The 15,621-nt window shown below is 38.7% G+C and overlaps 1 protein-coding gene across 6 annotated transcripts in view; it reads right to left on the bottom strand.

Annotated features, from left to right (window-relative positions):
- Window positions 1-15,486, bottom strand: part of WDPCP (WD repeat containing planar cell polarity effector) — a 147,135-nt gene extending 131,649 nt beyond the window's left edge. For 3 of the 6 annotated variants that reach the window (XR_007777174.1, XM_030236108.2, XM_050972666.1), the window contains exons 1-2: window positions 15,400-15,486; window positions 13,239-13,320 (exon numbers count right to left, since the gene is read on the bottom strand). The gene's annotated coding sequence lies outside the window, so the exon portion shown is untranslated. Of the gene's footprint in view, window positions 1-5,246; window positions 5,386-13,238; window positions 13,321-13,761; window positions 13,846-15,399 lie in introns of those variants that run through there. The other 3 variants (XM_050972667.1, XM_050972668.1, XM_050972669.1) reach the window with 3 other exon arrangements.
- Between the last annotated feature and the right edge of the window lie 135 nt (window positions 15,487-15,621).

Genomic DNA, 15,621 nt, shown 5'->3' on the forward strand with positions numbered 1-15,621 from the left:
AAATTCCTTCTACATTACATTCAGCTTGTTCACTTCTTTGTAGCCATGCCCTTCATTTCCCTTCTCCTTCCTCTCCTCTGCCACTACATGCAGCTCTGGTGTCAGCCAAGCACAAAGCAGCACACCATGGCTTCTGGGAGTCTTCTCAGCCATCAGGACCTGCATAGTTAATGACTGATATCAAAGGCCAAATTGAAAAACATCCCTGAGCTCAGGTCTTTTCTTGAGCAGTCCGGGGTAGGGAACACCAATGTGCACTTCCTTGAATTTTGAAAAAACACATTCACATTTGAAGTTTTTAAGATCTCTACCTTGTCCACCAAATGCATTAAGTCAGCCAACATGCCCCAAAAATGAATGCAGGATGGAAGGCAGTGAATGTGTGAACTGAAAGGTAGACTGTGTGAACTTGTCCCTTCAGGGGACAATAAAAAAAAAAAAAAAAATCAGTGTTCTTACTTAGCAGATTTTACTTATATAAGTCAGGTGATGATAAAAAAACCAAGAAGGGTAGTAACCGTGTTCTGGATATAGATGAATCATCTGTTATCTACCTGCAAATAAGGGCTGCTACTTTGAACTAAGCGTTTAATTCATCATTGGAAGAAAGGAAAACTCTCAGGTACATTTCTTGTTAAATACCTAAGGTTGCAAAGCCAAATTAATTCTAGTATATATCTATATGTATGTACGTATTTATATATTATTTTAGTGCTTCATATTTACTGATTTAAACCATAATCTCAATAGAGACAAAGACACAGTTTTCATGACCAATTAGTATTTGCTCATAGTAGAATTAGTATTTGCTCACTCCAGAAGAGTAAATTTTTACAAACCCCAGCTTGAAGTCTATTTTTGGCACATTCCAAATCTGCTTAGCTTTAACACTGACTTGCAAAAGTGTGTAACTTTTTAAAATTATCCATCAAATGATACAACATAGTCATTAAAAACACCCACTCTTCAAAGCTCTGAAAGATCTATTACAGGTAGTCATGTAGGGTGAGCAACATTCTGCTTGCTCCCTGCTCCTCCCAAAGTATGTTATCCCATTTCAGTTGCCACTACTGAAATAAGTACGTAAATCCATAGTCACATTTCACTTCTGAAAACTAGAGCACTTATAAATTGGCATTAGAACCATGAATTTAAACACTCTGTGATTATGACAAAACTCCACTGTTCATAAGGCATGCTACTGGGCAATAAATGCCATTCCCTGATTCATTTTTGAACAATGCGACATCTTTAAAAAGGAATGTTATCCAGGCTCTGAGGAAAGATGCATGGATGAGTGATAAAATGAAGTATCTTCAGATAAAAAGAATGAAGGGGAACTCACTGTTCCCAGAAAGAAAAGGTGAAAATAGCAATGCATTTCTACCTGGTGAAAGCCGTACGTACTTCAGGATTTTTTTCTGCACCTTTTCTAAAATACAGGCAAAAATTAGAACAAAATTTGGTTATCAATACAAAACAGCTGTAATAAGTATCACAAAACCTACTTTCTGGTGTGCATGGATATGCCTTTCCCCAGTGGGATAAAGCTCCTTATACCCTATTTCTGCCATATCCAACCACAAACTTGGGCAGATCCACTTTTTCATCACTTATACTTTACAGCAAAAGTGAGCCCTGGAGCAACAATCCTAAAAGGCAAACAATACTTCATTTCATAGCTCTCGCTTAAGTGCGTAAGTGAATTCTTTCTGTGTATTTCTCAGAATCAGAAAGAAGTGGCACACATGAAAATATTTGTCAAGTAAAACCTGGGAAAGGTCCAAGAACACTTGAAGGTGTCAACAGGACTTGGAGGGGCAAAGCCACTCAATTTTTCCTGCACAGAGAACATGACAATAGTTGTCATGCTGAGGAAGCTGCCTCAGTTCTTGCTGAGCTCATTCCTGCTCTCATATTTCCAGGCATCAACTGCAGTTAAGGAAAAAAAAAAAAACAAAACCCACAGCTTTTTATTTTCTTCATACTGATTCATCAAGATAGTTGTATCTTTTTGCAGCATGATGAGTGCCTAATTACAATGATTCAAATCTCTTGTCACCTTCAGGCTAGACTGCAGATAGCAATGGGTTTCAGCCAGAGCAGATAGGGAAAATGAACTTGACACAGCACGCAATGGTTTGTTAAGCACAATATAATATTAAAAACATCACTCCCCTTTTTAATCTAGCCAGGAGGAGGGAGAAAAATCACATGATTTTGAGTTCAAAGTTGCTAAATCCCTTCTTCAGCAGGGGAACATGCTTGTCTGATTCCATTTTCAGGTTGAATGCATTTGTCACTCTATCACCTTTCCCCACATTCAGTCCTGTTTTGAGCCCTGTTGGCTTCAGACAGCTCTTTCTCCTCCTAATATCAAAAGTTCCTTCAGCCTACTCCCATTTTCCTTCTTGGGAAATGATTATATGCAGCCTGGGCCCTCTAGTGCATGGTGGTGCTAATGCACCACGTTCCCAGGCTTTGTTTTCCTCTACCAAGCGACTTCTGTCAGGGCACCTATTCCGTTCAGGTGCCTTTTCCAAAGGGACCCTATTTCTGCTTTCGTAACTTCAAAAGAAGGAGGAGTTGTCTGAGTGACACCACTCTGGCTGTCCTGTGGCTTATTGCCAAGACTCAAACTCAAGCACTTGGCTCCATGAACAGCAACTTCTGCTAAACCACTGCAAAAAGAGCATCAAAAGCCCAGCAAGAAACCTGGGAGATGAGGACAGAGAAGCAGCTTCCTCACCAGCGACAAAAGTTCAGAACTTGAATCTACTCAATAGTTCCAATACAGGTCCTTTCTGAGGCCAATGATCTGCACTACCTTTGATATCAGGGGGCTGCACACAACGGGCCATGGTGGGGGCTCTTCCTGCTGTACTTTCAGCTTTGGCTTAAGACAGAGAATAAACCCCTGAGGCTGTGATTCCCTCAGTCACTCTGCTGCATGTCCCGTCCAAACCCTTTAGCATGTAGAAAACCATCTTGATGCTCCTCTACCACATTTTTGATTCCTCAGGTTCTATTTCAGGACCATTAACTTAATTATCCATATAATCTCAAACCATTTGCTTGTCTTTCACTTTTTGTTTCTTAGGATAAAAAGGACCTTGCTAACAGGCAAAACTGGAGATTATTAAAATGCTTTAAATAAACCCCCTGCAATTATACTTAGAAAACCCAGGTATTATTACATCACTTTAAAAATTTAGGTGTTTAAAGTAATGAGTGAAATGCCTTTAAAATAGGCAGTATTATGTACATAACTAAAATTTACACTGACAAAGCCCGCAACAGTCCACGGGGAAAACAAAACATAACATAATAAAGAAACTGGCAATGGTACAATTAGTGTGAATGGCATCAGAATAATCTGCATTGATTCTCAACACAGCATATACCTTCACTACATCTGTATGACCTCTAAACTGATAAACCTCATTTTAAAAAACAAATTTAAACACATTATCAAAGATCAACAAACATAGATATGAATGTCCTTCATATGAATGACTGCTCTTTACACCCTGATGAAGCTTTTCAGTCACAATCATTAACAAAGTAAAAGGAAGTCCAATTGAATAGAAACACTCAGTATAGCCCAAGCTGCACATTTTTTTACAACTTCCCAGGTTACTGACAATTAAATGCGCCTCTTGACTGCATCACATCCAGGCTATGTTGTTGAAAGCAAGATGTATTTTGTTTTGTTTTTAAAATAACTTTTAAAACAGCTTCTGCCAGCAAAGGTCTTCCTAGTTTTGGAGAAGAAAACGTCATTATAAGAATCTTGTAAATGCCACAGAACATGAGAGAATAGCATACAAGTGACCAAATTTGGTAATAGGCTTGGAGTTACCAGATGAAATCATTGCAAAATGGAAGCGTTTTGGAACTTGCTTTTCTTTCACCTCAACATTAATTTAAAGTCTTCTTTTAAAACCTTCAAAAAGTGTTCACGCCCTTTCAAGCTGTGTATATGATTTGCGTCCAAAAGGTGCAACAAAATATGAAGAAGTTTATGAAAACCAAGAATGGGCTTAGGTTTAACTGCTGCATTTCCATTTAACATAAGGATCATAACCTGTCCTCATGGATTTTTAAATAAAACAGAGTTAAATTTATACCCCTGACATTTAGCATAATGGAATAACAACTATTTATGGTCTCCCTGTCAATTCTGGTAGTAAAGCTCTGGATGTGGTCACAGAAATTATAAATTTGCATTGTTATCTTGAAAACAAAATTATTATAATAATTTTCTGCTATTACAAGCAATTGTCTTTAATTACCTCAATATATATCACTTAATTGCCTGAAAAGACAGAAAGCCAGTATGAATAGCATTAGTTTGGCAGCCCCAAATTATGAACAGCCATTGAAATGGTGCACATTCTCTCTGTTCCTTTCCTCAAAAAATGAGATCTCACAGAAGCTTGCCTACTTTGATATGTAATAAAATTGAAAAACTGAAATGATAAGGAATCAGACAACGCCAAAAATTTCAAGTGGTGTGTTCAGATCCTTTAATTATTAATCAGATCACAATTTGACCCCATCTTTCTACCAACCCATTTCTCATGCAGTTCCAATTTACACCACGGGTAAATGGCAATCTAATGGAAACAGTAGTACTGAGCACACAACCTAGAATGTGATAATTATTCTGGAGACAGACATACAAGGATGCCTTTACAGCATCAGTCAATCACTGGCAAATAACCTGCTTTTATGAGGTTTCAAAAAAAAAAAAAAAAGTAGAATGAGAAAATTTTTTAAAATATCATGGCAGTTACCTATTACCATGTTTTCTGTGACTGTATTATAGATTAGCTTTTGCAATCCTATAATCCCATGTATTCCAAAGAAACTTTAATAATTAGCAAATTTTGGACTACAATTTCCAGCACAAAGATCATATTTCCCTCTTTTTTTTTTTTGGTTTTAAACACTTCTGTTTTGTGTTTGCACAGAAGGTTTTGGTAGCAGGAGCATTCAGGGAAGGAAGCTGAGGAAGCTGCTGGAAGCATTCCCTATATCCAGCAGATCCAGTGCCAGATGGGTCCAGGAAGGACTCCCTGCTGGACAAGGCTGAGCCCACCAACAATGAGCTCCATTGCCTTAGGAATAACACAGTTATTTCCTCATTATCCTACTCTGAGTTGATTGCTAATAAACTCAACTGATTTCACTGAGCTGAGTCTGTTTTGCCCATGACAGTGACTGGCTCTCCCTGTCCTTACCTTGACCTTTTTGTTGTATTTTCTCTCCCTCCTCTGTCCCACTGAGCAGGCGAATGAGACAGGCTTTGGTGAGCACCTGATGTCCAGCCAGGGTCACCCCACCACAGCTTCATCCATGCTCTCTCACCTATAATAAACACTGTTTAAAAATGCATTCATTCCAGGCAGTGTGGAGGTATCTTCTCTCCAAAAAGAGCTGTGACTGACCATTCTAGCTAGCTGCAACATTTGGCTCCTTCCATTTTCACAGATGTAAAAGATACAGTTTAATTAACTTATCCACACAAGTGGCAGAGCAAAACAAAACCACTAAATAGCTGTGGCTGGGGGAAGTAATTTCCCCATAGTTAAATAATTTCTGTATTTTACTCAAGCCTTTATTTTACATAAGTCTTTTTAGGACTGATACAATTTTAGGGTCTGTCTCACTTCTATCTGTGGATTTCTTTTCCCAAAATATTTGTCTGGGTTGGATTTTCTCAAATTAAAGTCAGTTGCTGCTACAATTTTGTGTGATGCTTCCTTCTCATCCTCATTCATGTTAAAGGAAGCAGCAATATTTTCACCATTTTCATTATTCCTCTATTTTTAAACAGAAGGCCAACAGCATAATCTTCACACTAATCCATGAAACAGATTATAATTATATATATGTTAGAAAAGATGCAGAAATTTCATTCTTCTGTTTCCTTGCCCTATTTGGCAAATAATGCAGTATTTCCTTTCATGATGATAACATTTCTTTGATCTCAGCAAAGAGATTTTTTTAAACTTCATTGTTAGAAATACAAGTAGAATAACTAACTTACATGGCCTCAATTACCAAATGGCATTTGCTGCAGTTCATCCACGATGAGGGAGTTTTAAAATTCACAGCATGCCATCTTCTGAAAATCAAGCAGCAGCACTTCACAGGTAGGCCATTCCTGGAGCTTTATGCAAAGGCTGCACTCACATGTCCTTGAATTCAGAGTGACTAATAACCTCAGCAAGGTGCACATTTTAAAAGAACACTCATGCTGAAGTTGGCATTTATTCACTGGCATTATGGGTGGCATATTTTACAGGCTGCTTCTTAAGGAATATTCAACCACCTGCACATTGTGTGCCATTGCGCTGGAGCTCAGCCACATGCTGAAGCTCTAAGTGTTGCAGCTTTGGTAATCGGATTCAGAAAACAAGCATGACAGAGTGAAATTCATTTATTAAGTCATTTACTAAATAGGGATACTACTTGATATATTACAAAGGAGACAGATGGAAAAAGACAATTAAGGGGTTTCCCAATACCACATTAAAAAAAAAATTATACCCAGAAAACAAATCAAAAAACCTGCAAGAGGAAAAAGTTGATAAAGTTAAATATCATCACTGGCAGATGCCAAAGAAGCTACTCCAGCAAGATCTCTATAGAATATAAATATTTAATTTACTCTTTGATTAAAAGTCAGTTAATCAAGTTATTCTGCAACAGTCCCAAGAAGTAAGGTGTGATTACTACCTGAATATTTATTCAAATTAAACTCCCACCAATGTCACTCTTTCATAGCTGTCCTGATTATGTATTTTAACACAAGAATGGCATTATGTTACAAATTTTCCAGTACAAGTTTTCTTAGACTGAATTCCACAGGAAGAGACCTCCGCCACAAGTTGAAGTGTAACAAAGTTAACAGCACCCCTAAGAGGTAGGGGACTTTGCCAGCAGTGTTCCAGGAACATTCTGGGCTTTCATATAACTTGTGTCACAAGCTGCATCTCATTTACTGACATTACATCACTATGACTTTTGTCTCAATTTGAACTTAATTACATTTACAAAGAAAATCTTCCAATATCTAAAAAGTGAAAAAAAAGAGAAGGGGGAGGACTCTCTTTTTCTACTCTGCTCTGCTGAGACTCCACCTACAGTTCTGCATCCAGCTCTGAAGCCCCCAGCAAAGAAAGGTATGGACCTGTTAGGGAGAGGTGGCTCTAGAAAAAGAGCCACAAAAAAGGACCGGAAAGGAGGAGGAAAAGAACAGCTCCCCTTTTTAAAAAGATTGGGAGACTTGGGGGTTTTTAGCCTGGAGAAGAGAAGGCTCCAGGGAGACCTTATGATAGCCTATCAATAAGGGTGGCTTATCAGAAAGGGGGAGAAGGACTTTTTACATGAGGTCTGGAATGACAAGACCAAGGGCAACAGTTCTTATCCAAAAGAGAGTAGATTTGGATTAGATATAAGGAAGAAATTCCTTACTCTGAAGGGGTGAGACACTGGAACAGATTGCTCAGAAAGCTGTGGATGCCCCAAGCCTGGCAGGATTCAAGGCCAGGTTGGATGGGGCTTTAAGCAACCAGATCTAGTGGAAGGTGTCCACAGTGCATTGGACTTCAAAGGTCCCTTCCACTCCAAACCACTTTGTGATTCTGTGACAAAAGCAGCAGACAACTCATTGCAATTCGCTGCATCTGATCAAGTTATTGCAACAAAAACTGGCAAAACAGTGGATTGGGAAGCATCTACTTAAGTACACAGATCAGGTACAAAAGAGTGGAAACAGCTTTATACATTAAGCTTTATATTTGTGCCTACTTTTCTTTATACTTCTATTTCAGGAACAGCCAATATAACCATTAAGCAAGAAATTTTTTTAAATTGATGATAAAATTGGAAATAATGCCACATAATGCCATGATTTTGAAGTCCATACACACCTATTCTTCCAACACAACTCTCTAATGCATTTTACAAGCCTTCCATTTCTCAAGCAAGACAGGCTCAACATTTACAAAACCACCTAAGCATCCTCCAAAAATAGACTGTCCTTTACAGGTACAGTTTTTAAAAGTTTAGTCATTTCTGTCTAAAAATTATGCTACTAGATAGTGTTACTGCACTGCAGTGGATACTCCTGTCTTCTCAGAGGCACATTCAAATAGATAACCATCTGTCAGATTTTACAGATACAAGATAATGGATCACTCTACTCACTCAGAAGTTTGAGTACAACTGCCCGGGACCAACTATGATGGGAAAAAAAGATACTTTATCAACGTTCAGTAGGTCTCAGTTGCCATGAAAAAGGATGTGGCAACTCAGAGCCTACCAGTAGCCCTCAGGAGGCAAGCTGATGTCACCAGCACTGCAGAGGATTCCCAGCTTTCATTACAGAAATCAGTGGCATTCATTTAGCAAGGACAGAGCCTCTGCAGTTAAACTAATGGTATTGTTAATGACACTTCACTAATTTATGTCCCATACAGCTACGTTGAACAAATAAACCATCTGCAGTATGCTGCTGTTCTGAATTCTCCCTGCAGGTTTCAAGTCCTTGAATCACATTCCCCTCCAATCTAGTTTGTCAGGGAGTCACAAGTGGCCCAATTACACAGAAAATTGACCCACTTCTGCTAAAAAACTGCCTCTTGTGAAACTCCATGAAGGTAAGAAACATCACAGTATTGGCATTCTCCTGGACACGCCTCTGTGACAGTCAAGTGCAAACAGAAAAAAAGTGAGCAGCAGGTGGAGAAGAGCCCAATTCTATTTCTCTAAAGACCACAGATCTTATTTTTCCAACAGAAACATGGCACTTGTCCTTTTTCTGGCAACACTGAAATACTTAGATGGTAAGAAATTCAAACTAGTGATTTTATAAACCTTTTAGATACACTTTTATTCTTTCCCCCAAACCTTGTAAACTGGGGATTCACTTCCAAAATAGCTTTCCTATCAAAAACAGCACATATAGGTTATAAAACCCCAAAGGTTTAATCAGCACTTTTTTTACGAAAGTTCGTTAATGGGTTTGCCAAATTACCCAGCCCAGAATTTTGTGTATATATTATTAAACTCTATTTTGAGCTTGCATATTACCTTCCTTAAGAGTATATTCTGTTCCTCTGTTTGGTGTTTTATATATTTACAAAGATACTCAAAAGTTTTGTCTTATTAAGAGAAAAATTGCATAGAATGAAAAAAACTTCTTAGGTAACTTTGGAATCTTTAACTTGTAAATTAGCAATGCAAGCACTGAGATAAGTCTTTGGGAATATATTTGAAGTCTTAATGAAAGGGTCAGATTACAAAAAGCCATAGTGGGAGTATTATATGAGGAAGCTTTAAAGTTAGTTGCAGTGTATTAAGAAAACAACATTCAAATAAATTATTTTTCACTGCAGTATGCCAAGTTTTTGGAGATAGAATTAAAATTGGGCTTTCATTTTATTCCGAGTAAAGCATAATACTAGACTATAATACTGCATATACTAGTGAGATCCAAATGCCCATGGTGTTGCACGAGAACATTTTTCCTCAGGCATTTGAAATGTAATGCTTCTTTAATATTCTCTGTTGGATATTGTTAGAATGGAATTTGAAATATTTCCTGCAATTTGAGTTAAAGATTACTGAATAATGCTGAGCAGCAGAAAATTTTTGAAGCGTACATCTAAAGCTGGCATAGTAGCTTAATGTCCTGTTGTTTCTTGCTTTAGCAAAATTAATTTCTTCAGTCTTCAACCACGAATTCGTGCACCACCTGGAGATACAAACCCATAATTTAACTGTGGTGTATTTCTAGCTCCCTTGCCTAATACACACTGAGGCCAGACCCTGTATGTCAGACAACTATAACAGGAAAAGGCCATTTCAGAGCAACACTTTATATTCTCCCATATCAGACAGTAAGCAACTTCAAAAACAGTATCCGGACCATTATTGTAAATAAATGGGATTGCAGGCCATGAAACAAAAGCACATTCTATTATACAGACAGGAGTAAAACCTTTCCAATAGGACTCAAAACATTCAAAAAGCTTTTATCCAATTAAGGTCCAATTTTTTCACCATATCTGTGGTAGTGCTTTACCATGGCTACTCTTTACAGGTAAGAGTAGATGGCAAGTTGAGCAAAAATGCATAACTGTATCATTCTAAAAGGACACTAGAAAAACACAAACTGCAATCATGATTCCTGTTGCTTGACTACTTCATAGAGAAGCCTCCTTCATCCAAAGATGCAGCACCTTTCCAACACTTATGTCATGATATAAGTGGTCCATTACCCAATTTTTTTCTGAGGACATTGCTCCCTTCTCCCTTGGGCACATGACTACCCTAAGTTCAAATTAACTAATTCCTCAACACCATCCCAGCCTGACAGGACAACTCTAAATGACTTCAAAACAGGCTCAAAAGTTTCTAACATTTAATTTGAGCATGAGCCTGAGGACCATTGTCATGGGCTCCAACATAACCCTCCCCAGCACTGAACTAAAAAAACAGCAAATAAATATATGCATGCCTGGTTTTGAGAAACAGGAAACTCCAATTTATGTAGCACTGGTATGGACAATAGAATCCACACAGCTGGAATTTTATTCAGAGATGGGGTCATTTAGCCCTACAACTGTATAAGTACAGGCATGTGCAGAAAGTACTTGTGTTTATGTGAGCAGAATGAATAAAGGCAATTTCTTTCTTTACTCGAGTATCAGTAGACATTGAATATGGCCAGTATTATAAGCATATATGCTACTAAAGCCACCCATAGACTCTGCTGCTGCCTAAAAATTGGTTTGGATAAGGTTTCCAAAAGCAGGCCAGATCCCTAAATGAATTTGTTAAACAGCAGGAAAACCTCCATAGAGGAAACAAAGTGTTTAGTTGCCTCTTACACTTATTACTGATAAATTCATGCTTGAAAGTTACGCTTTACTTATGAATGATGCTATTAAGATAAAAAAAAATCAGTCTTTTCTATCTGTAAAGAACTATATTATATACAATTAACAAAAAATTCAAGAAATCAACACCATAAGACATCATTCTCCTCCACCGGTACTTCTAGGGATATTTTCTTTGAAATACCACTTAATTCTTGGGGGGAAAAAGAGGAGAAAAATTTAGTTTGTATAGTGGCAGCTATTAAGAATTTGATTCTGCAAAAAATACAGAAATAAAGTCACATGGATGTTGTAAAACAAGCTGAAATATTTTAGGAAAACTATGTGACCACAATTCAGAAAAAAGCCTAATGAGAAAAACTCTTGTAATTGCACAAGAGATTTGGCAGGGAAGAGCATGTATCAGTCATTCTGACATGGACAGGATGGATAAAGGAAGCAGATGGATTCACCCATCTGCACTGCACCTAAAAAAGGGAAAGCCATCATTATGGTTGCTAGCTTCTTGTTCAAAATGTACAACTTGATTATCAGGGTATAATGAACAAATGCAAAAGAAAGTCTTATAAGAGAAAAAGCAAATATTTATTTTCAGTAGGACCTGTTTCCCTTAACTAAATTGATTCACTTGACTAAATGCTTGCCTCATTAAAAAAACTCTCAAGGACATCAGCTTAATCTTTCATCAGTTTACATCTAGTGAGAGGAGTGGGTGCTGGTGCTCATGTTTTTTAATGTTGCAATGAATTAACTTTAAGAGTACAAAGTTTTATTTGGTAGAACTTGAATTGTTACACAGGTCATCCCCTCTCTAGAATACCAACCTGTGTCTTCTCCTCCGGACAGTGACATTAGTGAGTACAAAACCCACACATTGTTGTCACAAAGTCTCTGTTCAACCAAGAGAAAGACAGATTTGTGTTAAGGTGGAAAAATCCAGTAACACTACTTCTCATGCACCAGGAACACAATCCTTCTGTTCACTTCACAATAACTCAGAGATCAGCTTTGCTGAATTTACAGCCAATGTGCTAAAGTCTTTGTGCCGTGTCCAATGTGGTTGTTTGGTTTGTGGGTTGGTTTTGTTTGGCTTTGTTTTTAAGCAGGGATTCTCTGTAACCCGGACCTTGTAACAACTGTGAGAAGAAAACCCTCCAGAAGTGGTGCTTGGGTGGTGGATGAGGACAGATCTTCCAGGGTCCCTCAGGCATGGGGGTGCCATTATGATGCCACTGTGCCACAACACCCTCTGGTCAGTGATGGAGCCCTGAACTCCTTTGGGCACCAGAGCACCCACCTCAGATTTGATGTGCACCCACATCAGAGGAGACCTGCACTCTCAGTGTCCCCTGCCAAACCTACAATACCTGCTCGTACTATCGACCTACTTAGGGAAAACTAATACAAAAGAACTTTCTGTTCTGAATTTTTATTAATATTTGACTCATGAAGAGTTCATTAAGATTACTAATACATATTACATGCAAGCTACAGATCATTTGTGTCTCTTCACAGGCAGCAGGCACATGAGTACAGGATGTGTTACTGCATCCTAGCTACCTGTTAAAAACATGCTGACGGTTGTAGAAATCAGTTAATTATAATTACCCAAGTTTAATTAAAAACCAACTAAGCTATTAAGAAATTAAAAATAAGCAATAAAAAAATAAATTACTTCCATAGAAGATAAAATTTCTCTATTGGAAAGAAAGTTTTCACAGCAAAAACAAAATCTGGATTATAAATGGAATTTATAATGGAGTTTATAGATTAGCTTCTTCATGACATTGAATGTCCATGCAGTACTACATGACTGAAGTTTAGAAATGAATGGTGAAAAATTTTGTCTGGGAGATTAGCACTAGGAATTAAAAAAAAAAACAACCCTGTATTAATTTTCTAAACTACGATTTTAATAGTTCTTGTTCATATCCATATATTATTAAAAATCTATTATAGATTTCTCACACACTTTACAAAATAACTTTTGATCCTCTTAATTCTATTTCAGTATTTTTTTGTAATGTTTTACTTTATTTCTAAAAAATCTCATACTATTGGACCAGAACACAGAAGAGATTTACAAAACTATTTCAATTCTAGCATTTCTAGTTTTGAACCTGGCCACTATATAGTTAATTTTTCTTACACAGTATTGTGCATTTAAAATGTTAATTATATCACACAGACTTAGCTACAAGAGACATGACTTAGTAACAACAATTGTAAGTAAATGCATAACATAAAAAAACCGTTCTAGACATAGAGAGGATGATAAAAAGAAAACTTTACAAATTATTGAAATTAAGTGTAAAAACTTACCTAAAAATATTCATCCGTTTCTATAGATGGCAATGAAGTAAAAGAAAATCCCATCCAAAATACAGTTAAAGAAGACAGCCAGCTGTTAACAGAGAATAATTAATTTTAAAATATTTTTTTAAAAATTAAGAGATAATTCTGGAAGACTACCCTTCAAAACTACTAGTTGCCTTGAAAAACAATACTTAATCAGCTGAAAATGGAGATTAAAACATCTTAGTACTTCAGTGTGCTGTTTAATTACCAATTTCCACATAATTCAGTATCTTTTGAGCACAAAAATTGCGAAGTGTATTTGAAAGATAGCCAAGAGCCCAATTCACATGCACACTAAATTTCCATTACTTCATTTGCACGTAATGTTTCTATTTATGCAGCTCTTTGGCTTACAGTGCTACACGAAAGACTCATACTAATGAAACATTGGGGAGCATTAAAGAATGTTTTTTTAAAATTACATTTACATTTTGCTTGGAAAACAACAAAGTTTAACAAGTAGAAACAAAATTTAAGAAGGAAATACCAGAACTCTTAAGTTTCGCTGACTTTAAAAATTACACCGCATTCTTAAAAGGCAACATTTTACAGCATCTTTACTTAAATCAGCACAGACAACAAGTGAGTCCAACTTGGACTAATCATACTGGGATTGAAAATAAACTGATAAGCATGCTTCTGACAAACAAAAGCATTTACACGTGGCTTTGCATCAAAACACATCACTTTCAACACAATGTAACAAGATTTGTTGTTATCTCCAACAGCAAATACTTCCTGGAGCCCAAGCTTGGGCAAAATAGGAGCAAGAATAAGTCTTACCTACAGAAGAAAGTTTGAAAGTTTCAAGTTAAGCTCTTAACTGAAATCCATTAAATCAATACAATCTGCTATGCTGACACAGACAAATCAGTTTACAGCCTGCCAACATTGATTTAGCTGAAAATTGATAAGAAATCAATTAAACGAGCCAATTATGGTCAGTGGAAATTACCTTACATGGGTCCACAGCAGGTTTTGCGTATATTTAAATCTTAAACAATCTTAAATAGTGTTAATTAAGTCTGTACAACGTGTGGGTGCAGAAAAGGTTAAGAGTCACCAGGGTAAAGCAACTTAGGACACTCTGGGAAACTCTGTGTTAAACAAGCTTCCTCCTCCTGACCAAGCTTCCCTACGCTTCCCAGCAAGCCAGCCCTCAGCTCGGCTTGCAGCTATTTCGCTTTCGAGCTTATCCACAGAAGGGAACTTGGGTACAGGCTTCATTCATATTAAAACCGCACGGTCATTACCCGATATAAATCAGTGCAGCTCGAGAACTTCACCAAAGCCTGCGGGCTGCACCTCCTGCAGCCCGGCACGGCCGCTGGCCCTGCCGCAGGAGCTGCAGGATCTGCAAGGCTCCTTCAAGCCGCGGGACCCTCCGAGCGGCGCCGTGAGCACGACCCGCTAGAACGGGAATCTTTGCACCCCAACTTGCATTTTACACCTCCTGCCCTAAAGGAGCAGCTTCCCTTTTCTGTCGCAGGACGGAAGAAATTGCCTCAGTATACATGCTCCTTAGACTGTTTTTTAAAAATACTTCTGTAAGGACTAGAGTAAGATTTCAAACTAATCCTGCAGAAACATACCGGGACAAGTGAGACCTTCACAAAATACTTAACTAACAGGGGATCCTGTCAGGATCTGAGGGAAAAGAAAAATCAGCTATGCTATCCAAGACCTTCTTTTACACCCTAACAACAGTTTACGAAGATCTATTTTGCTAATGTATTTATGCCTGTAGCAGCCTCCCTTACAGCTAGACCAAAGGAATTTACTTCACTCAACAATTCGAAGTACAAGTAAACGAGCAGCAGCTTTATTTTTGTACAAGGGATTGCTAGTTTAGCCACGCAGTTCTACCACAGGTAAGCTCTCAGCTTTCCCTGAAAATAAAAAAGAAAGAACCAAGGAACAGGAGGGCAGAATTTCATGAAGTGTGGAGCACCGGGAACGCGCCGGCAGCTCCCCAGAGGAGGCCGGGCGGGAGGGAAACGCGCGGGAAACGCGAGGGGAACGCTCTCCCCCTCCCGGGTTCGCGGCTCCAGGATGCTCCGGGGGGTGCCCCGTCGGTCAGGGCAGGGCAGAGCAGGGCAGGGCCCGGCCGCGCACTCGCACCCACCGAGCGCTCCGAGTTCGCGGGCGGGCACGAGAGCGGCGCCGCCGGCACCGGGGCCTGATCCGCGCGTCACCGCAGCAACCGCGTGTGCCGCCCCCCGCGCATGCGCCACCACAGCCGCCCCGCCCCCCGCATCGTCGCCGCTGAGCGCGCATGCGCGGTCCGAGAAGCCCGCGCTTGCCGCAGCCCCCACCCCTCCCAGCCGTGCGCACGCGCCGCGTAGGC

Source organism: Serinus canaria, chromosome 3, assembly GCF_022539315.1.
Source record: "Serinus canaria isolate serCan28SL12 chromosome 3, serCan2020, whole genome shotgun sequence".
NCBI lineage: Eukaryota > Metazoa > Chordata > Aves > Passeriformes > Fringillidae > Serinus > Serinus canaria.